General features: G+C 43.4%; 1 protein-coding gene across 3 annotated transcripts in view; it reads left to right on the top strand.

Moving 5' to 3' along the window:
• Positions 1–2,686: 2,686 nt before the first annotated feature.
• BCL2L14 (BCL2 like 14) overlaps positions 2,687–7,992 on the top strand; it is a 51,852-nt gene continuing 46,546 nt past the window's right edge. For 2 of the 3 annotated variants that reach the window (XM_059186075.1, XM_059186074.1), the window contains exon 1: positions 2,688–2,856. The gene's annotated coding sequence lies outside the window, so the exon portion shown is untranslated. Of the gene's footprint in view, positions 2,857–7,992 lie in introns of all 3 variants that reach the window. The other variant, XM_059186077.1, reaches the window with a different exon arrangement.

The following is a 7,992-nucleotide window of genomic DNA, read 5'->3' as shown; positions in this document are numbered from 1 at the left end:
CTGATATTCTCAGCAGCTATAGTGAGTGGCGAGAACATAATTATTGCTCTGGACATTCAACTGAGATTCAGGAGAAGCTGCACCATAGTTGCTGGGCCACCTGGCTCTGGAGGGGGGCTGCCCTGGACCCATCTTAACAAAGCCAAAGGCTGGTGCTCAGCGGCATCAAGTTGGCCTACCAGGAGCCAGCTGCCTGCCAAGACAAACCCAACACTTTTAAAAGGAAGACAATAAAATCTATAAGCTTTGGCATGTAATAAAAAAAGATGACATGTCACAAGAAGGAAACAAAGATTCAAAAGAAAGAATCCCAGAGGCGATACAGATAGAGTTTGCAGACAAGGACTTTAAAATGACAAAAATGAGTATGTTCAAGAATTTAAAGGAAAAGAACAGACATAAGGAATGAGTAGATGGACATAATCTTATCAGATAAACTACAAAAGAGAACAAAATGGGAACTGTATAATTTAATAATGTACAGTAATTGAAATAATGCACAACAGGCTTAGCAGCAGATTGGACACTGCACAAGAAAAGACTGGTAAACTTGAAGACAGAATATTAGTAACCAAATTGAAGCACACAGAGAAAAAGAACTGAAAAAAAGAACAGAGCTTCAGTTACATGTGGGACAATATTAGCCCATCTAATATAGGCATATCTGAGGTCTCTGAAGGAAATCAGAGAGAAATTGGGGAAGAAGAAATATTTCAAAAAAGTAATGACTTCCAAATATGATGAAAAATACCAACCCACCGATTCAAGAATCTCAACATATCTTAAACAAGACAAACACAATTGGAAGGCAAGATAAAGATATGTCTAGATAAACAAATGCTGAAAGAATTTATCACCAGCAGATCTACACAATGAAAAATGTTAAAGGGACTCTTGCCTGGGTGGCTCAGTCAGTTAAGCATCCAGCTCTCAGTTTCGGCTCAGGTCATGATCTCAGGGTCATGAGATGAAGCCCTGCATCAGGCTCTACACTGGGCGTAGAACTTGCTAAAGATTCTCTCCCCCTTCCCCTCTGCCCCTATTTGCCTCCCCACCTCACTCCACTCATGCTCTCTCTCTCCAATTAAAAAAAAAAAAAATGTTGAAGGGAGTTTTTCAGGCCAAAGAGAAATGATATCAGATAGAAACCTGGACCTACAATACAGAAAGAAGAGTACCAAAAATGGTAACTATACTGGGCAGAAATACAACACTTTTTTCTTTTGATTTATTTAAAATACATTGGTTCTTTAAAGCAAAAATAATGACAGTGTGTTCCTGGTTCTGTAATATACACAGAAGCAAAACACATACTGACATCACAGAGGAGAGAGGCAAATAGAAACATACTGTTATAAGATCCTTATATTTGGAACACCTGGGTGGCTAAGTGGGTTAAAGCCTCTGCCTTCAACTTGGGTCATGGTCTCAGGGTCCTGGGATCGAGCCCTGCATCGGGCTCACTGCTCGGCCAGGAGCCTTCTTCCCCCTCTCTCTGCCTGCATCTCTCCCTACTTGTAATCTCTCTCTGTGACAAATAAATGGATAAAATCTTAAAAAAAAAAATCCTTACATTTCACATGAAGTCTTATCATATTAATTCAGGTCACACTATGATAAGCTAAAGACGCATATTTTCACTAACCACTAGATAAAACAAAGAGTTGTAACTAAAAGGCCAATGGAGGATGGGGCACCTGGGTGACTCAGTTAGTTAAGCATCAGACTCTTGATTTCCATTCAGGTCATGATCTCAGGGTCATGAGATTGAGTCCTGCCTCGGGTTCTGCATTGAGTTGCGGAGTCAGCTGAAGAATTTCTCTCTCCTCCTCCCTGGGGCCCTTTCCCCTCTCCTTGCATTTGCACTCGCTCACTCTCTCTCTAGAAAATCAAGAAAAGAAAAATAAAAATAATTTTTAAGATAATACTTAAAAAAAAAAAAAAAACCAAAAGGCCAATAGAGGAGATAAAATAGAACACTAACAAATACTTCATTAATCCAATAAAAGACAAGAGAGGGGGAAGGAGGGAGTAGATGGCTAAAAGAGCAAACGGCACGATGGCAGAATTAGACCCAACCTAACTTACAGATCTGTTGCGTATGTAAAATAAAATAATAAAAGTGGAACTCTGTTATAAAGCAATCCTCCTAAGAGAGAAGAGGTCTGGGCAGTGGGTTTTAGAATGGAGGGGAGGGTGGTAATACAGGAAGTGGAGAAGTGGGGGATGGGAGACCTCTAACAGAACGGGTTCCCAGCGGTCAAGCTGCGGCTCACACGGATCTGTCTGGGCTCACACAGCCAGGTAGCAAGCACTCTCAGCAGTGAAGCATGCAGTTGGCTCCATAAAGCCCACGGGTGCCACTTCCATGGCTTTATGGAGCCAACCCCATGAGCTCCGCTTGGAATCTACCCCCGCAGGAAGGCAAGTGGAGCCGGTTTACTGTGCTGTTGTTCAAGACGCATGGAAGGCAGAAGACATGCTTCTGACCTATCTCCCATACAAACAACTTGCCACGAAGAAGGCCCAGCTGAAAAAAAACAGAGAGCGACTCTGTCCACTGCGCCGAGACGGGAGAATATGGCGGAAGAAAACAAAGATGGCAGAACCGGAACCGGAAGTTCTCATCCTGACCTGGGCAGCAGGTGACTGAACGCTTAGACTGTGACACAGTGATTAGCAGGCAGAAGATTGCCGGCGACAGGGCTCTCACGCAATGTGTGAACCAGCTGCTGGTTGTTGACCGCTGTGAAGCCCCCTTGAGTGGCAACAGCAGCATCTCACTTAACTGTGTCAGCACCAACACCATGTCCCCCTGGATGACAGAGAGACGTGGCGGAGGGTCATACGGTTCAGGTAGGCCCTCATCCACAGAGCACCTGCTGATGCCAGGCCCTGTGCCAAGTGCTGGGGGTACAAAAATTACTAAGACCGTGTCCGTGTCTACAAGAAACAGCCAGATCCTCCGGAGGGAAGAGGTATAGAACCCCATCAGAAAGCAGAATGGCTTTGGTCCTTGCATCCCTCTGCCATTTACCTGCTCAACCTCAGTTCTCTCATCCATACAATGGGGACAGCAATACTAGCCAGCAGAATTGTCACGGAAATGGTCGCGTCCACGATTTTAAAAGCACCTAGCACGGGGTCTCACCCTAATTCGGCGACTCTCAATTGAGAGCAGAGTGCATATTAGAAACCGATGCCAGACTTGAGGAGAAATCCCTCAAGGCAAGGTTGACTCGGCTGGCTTGGCTTCGCCTCCCAGACACCCACCAGAACTTCACCCTAAGTAGGCTGAACAGAGTCAAAATTAGTAAACTTCCTTCTCCAGTCCTTTTGCACCTCAAACTTTATCTCCAACCAAGGGATTCACTCAGTTGTGGTTTTTATTAAGCCTCCCAAGGGGTATACCATGGAGTGAGGAGAAAAGATAGAAAAGCAAATAATTACAATACAGTAAAACAAACAAACAAAAAGGTTGTAATTCCAGTGCTTGCAAAGTATTTAAGGAGATAGGAAAAGAAGCAATTAACTGTCAGCGGAATCCAAGAAAGTCTCCACCATGAAAGACATACTTGAACCGGGTTTTGAAGGAAACATAGGAATTCAAAAGTCAGAGATTTGCAAGAGTATTCCAGCTTGAAGGTGGGCAGAGGTAAGGAGGTAGGTGAGGGATCTGGAAGTTTCCAGGACCAATGATTGGTACTTCCATTCATGGCAGATTCGATATGAAATATGAGGGGAGAGCCTAGAACAGAGGTTTTTCAACCCAGGCTGCACATCAGAAACACCTAAGGAGCTTTCAAATGGTCGAATGCCCAAAGTACCCTCCAAACCAATTAAAGCAAGATCTTTGGGACTGGAGGCCAGTTGTCAGGGATTCTTTCTTAAAGTTCCCAGAGTGGATCCCATGTGCTGCCAAGTTTCAGAACCACTAGTCTAGAAAGAAAAAAAAAATAAAGATTCACAGCATCTCAAGAGGTCAGGCCCTCTTGGTGCCTCCGCAGTCTGAAACACATGCCCTCTCCCAACTGACTCCGCCACAGGGGCCAAAGACCAGCCCAAACAACAGCCTTGGGCTTCTTACTGCTGCTCCTTCTCCCCCTTCCAGCTCTGTTCTCTGAAAAAGCAGCTCTAGAAATTTGGTCCCCAGTCCAGTAGCATCTGCCTCACAAGGGAACTTGGTAAAAACACAAAATTTTTTTTACTGCACCCCAGACCTACTAAACCAGAAAGTGGGGCCCAAGAATCTGTCTTAACAAGCACCCCAGGTGATTCTGATGCATGCTGAGATATGAGAACCAATGTTCTGGAACATTGATTCCTCTGAAGCAGCAGCCAAGCAGCGTCTGGGTGTGAGTCCATGCCATGGGAGTAGGGGCGCTGGGGGATTGTTGCTGCAGGTGAGGAACCTGGTGGAGTCATTGTTAAATCAGCAGAGATGCCAGGAACTGGCCTGGGTGTTATTATGTTGGTCTGGTGTCAAAGATGCCAGAGGCAGACAGCTCAGGTGGTTTTCTGTGGTACCAGGAAAAGCTTTAGGGTAGGAGGCATAGGGTTTTATTTTCTCCTTAAGCACAAAGCAGTCCTTTGAAAGCAAACTTTCAAGATATCTTAAATCAGGACTGGCAGGAAAATCCATGATGTCAATGGGCATGGACGTACTATTTCCGTTTTTCCTTTGAAGGAAAGGGGCAGGTTGAGATGCCGGGGGCAGAGGGGTGGGGTGGGGGGGTTCCTATTTAGGGAAGGGTGGGAAGGAAGAAAGGGCACGGTTGGCTCACTGCTCCATCCATCTCCTCCTCCCAGGTCCCAACCAGTTGAGAATTCACAATTCTTGAGAGGAAAATAAACTAAAGGAAACAACAAAAGGAAATTAGCTCCCGGTATAGAAATGGCAATTGCCTTTCCCCTAAGGTCAGAGAGCTAGGCCTAAAGGAGTACACCCAAATGACCAAGGAGGCTGGAGCCCTAATCCTAGAGTGATTTGCCCTCACAGGGTAACTCTGGTTTTTCCTGCTGGAGCCAGTCACTTCCTGAGTCTGCACTCACTTGAGGAGTCAGCAGGCTCCTTATTTACCCAGTGAACTCTAAGGACACAAGTGCCTTCTCTGCCACACAATTAAAGAGGGCAACTTCTTTGGGGCTTTTAACCATCTCCTTTCAGTCCCACTGTTCCAAGCTGAAAAGTACTGGACCTACCCGTATTTTTGTTGTTTTTGTTTTTTCCTGCTTCAGTAAGTTAGGGGAAATCCCCCAGATTTGAAAAAAAAAAAAAAAACTGCTAGCTTTGACAAGCGTGTGTGTGGCGCCACCTTGTGGTCATAGCTCATCCAAGCAGTTTTCTTCCTGCTTTGCTTGTTAATCGGAGGCACAAGATTCCAGGCAGGTACATATTCCGCGCTCACTGCCTGCTCAATTCTCTCATGGGATTATCAGCTACTTTGATTTGCCTTGGCTGAAAACCCCTTGTTTTCTCACAGGCACAAAAACAATATAGATAAGCGACAGAACTTTCTTTTTCTCTGAAGTAGCCAAGCATTTAAAATCTTCTAAGGTATAAATTTCTCTAATTGACAAAAGGAAACGAGAAATTTCTGGTTGTGCCTGTAAATCATGACAAAGTGTCAGGAATTCTTTCTTCCTTCCCGTGATTTTTGGGGTCCAAGCATATAGGAGAATCAAACATCCTGAGTTTCAAGTTTCTGAGGCAGTATTTTTTTTTTTTTTATTGAGGTGTAATTTACATATAACATCATATTAATTTCAGGTGTACAACATAATGAGTCAATATTTGTATACCTTGCAAAATGATCACCACAGTAAGTCTGGTTAACATCTGTCACCATACATACAGTGGGGGGAAGATAAGATGGTCTGGAGAGCTGTTAGTAGTGAAACATGCTATCAACTAGACATCAGGAGAAATCAGTTCTAGGCTTGGCAGTGCTGCTAACCCACTGTGTTAACTTTAACAAGTTACTTAATCTTTGTGGACCTTCCTGCCCAAGAGTTGTTACCCTCCTCCCGGCTTTCCCCGTAAATTCCATGAATTTTTAAGACATTGCCTTCCAAATGACAGCTCTAAAAATTTAACTAATAACTTTTCTGTCTTTAATTGTGAAATGTATAAATGCCCACTGGTTCTTCTGGTCATCATGAAGCAACTGGAGTAACCACAATAAGTTTACATCCTAGACAAAGGCCAAGGCACTTGAAAGCTCCTTTTTCTATACCCAGAACATGTATGATTTCTGGAGTACTTTTAGAATATTGGAGGTAACTCACAGACCCTCGTTACAACTTTCTCAGGGCTGGGGAATCCCAGTTAGGGAACAAACAGACTGGATAATCCTCAACCTGGGTAACTCGAGTTCTTACAAACTAAGACGAGGGAAGAATGGAAGGCTGTGGTGCGTGTATACAGGTAGAATCTCAATTTAAGAAACATCATTAAGGGAAATTAACATTTAAGAAATGCCAGTTCTGGGTGCCTGGGTGGCTCAGCCAGGTAAGCATCTGCTTTTGGCTTAGGTCATGATCCTGGAGGCCTGGGATCGAGCCCCACATGCAGGGAGTCTGCTTCTCCCTCTCTCTCTCCCTCTCCCCTTGTTCATCCCCTCTCTCTGTTTCTCTCTTGCAAAAATAAGTAAGAACTTTAAAAAAGAAACCCCAGGTCCATGCCAGGAGTTCTAAGTGAAGAATTCCCGTTAGTCCCCACAATAACCTCTAAGGTAGACATGCTGATGAGAAAGCAGGCGCAGAAGTTAAGGAAATTGTCTTCACCACGCAACTGGGATCAGAATCATGTCTGTAAAATTTCAAAATGCATAGTCTTTCAAAATAGCCAAACTTTGATACAAAACATGGCAATTTCCAGATAGGGACCAAACACCCAAACTTAAATCACTTTGTTAAACAGATATCTGAGATACTACCATGTTTCCACAAGTTCCTATCTTCTTCAAATATAATATTTTTAGTTTAATGCTTACTGACAAACCTTTCAAATATCTATGCAATGTTAATTCTTCTTATGATACATTCTTTTATTGTAGTAAAGCCAGTCTCCTGACCTCTGCTCCATTTATCTGAAAGCAAACTGTGAAGTACTTCCATTCTACATCCTGGTGATTTTTAGGGACTTGGGCTAATGTGTTGTTTCAAGATATGAAAGCTTAGTTCTGGGATATTTTCTTCTTTTGTTCCATTGATAATTTTTTTCCACCCATTATCTCTGTTTTCTCTTTCCAAAACTCCTAACAGTTGAATATTGGACCACTTGAACAGATAGTCTAGTTGTTTTGTTTTGTTTTGTTTTGTTTTTAGAGACGGGTAGGGGCAGGGCAGAGGGAAAGGTAGAGAGAGAATCTTAAGCAGGTGCCACACCCAGTGCAGAGTCCAACACAGGGCTCCATCTCACAACCTCAAGATCGTGAACTGAGCCAGAACCAAGAGTCGGACACTTAGCTGACTGAGCCACTCGGGTACTCCAGATATTTTCCTTGAACTTTTCTCTCTGTGTTAGGGAATCTGATTCAGCTAGGAGTAAAAGAATATCCAATTAAACAGCTTAACACATTAGGGTTTGTTTTTGTTTTGTTTTGTTTTGTTTTATTCACACAGGAAGTCAAGAGGTGATTAGACTGGTACTATTTCAGAGGGTTACAAATCTCAGGGCAAAGATCTCTGGAACTCTCTTGGCCTCTCAGCCATGGCCACAAGATAACTGCTGCAGCTTCAGGCATCACTTCTACATTCAAGGCAGAAATGAAAAGGAAAGGGAGGAAGCAGGAAGGGTGGCATGTCTAGAAATCCCCTGCAGACTTACACTTACAACTCATTGATCAGAAATGTGTCAAAATGCAAATCTAACTACAAGAAACTCTAGGAATGGAAAAGAGACAAGAGAAAAGTGGGTTGTAAAAGAGGAATGAGCCAATCCAGTGTCCTATTTTCCAAGTTTTTTTTTACTATTCTATGCAAGAATTC

Source organism: Mustela lutreola, chromosome 8, assembly GCF_030435805.1.
Source record: "Mustela lutreola isolate mMusLut2 chromosome 8, mMusLut2.pri, whole genome shotgun sequence".
Classification (NCBI taxonomy): Eukaryota; Metazoa; Chordata; class Mammalia; order Carnivora; family Mustelidae; genus Mustela; species Mustela lutreola.
The sequence above is the reverse complement of the archived record's forward strand: the minus strand, read 5'-3'. Positions and strand labels throughout refer to the sequence as shown.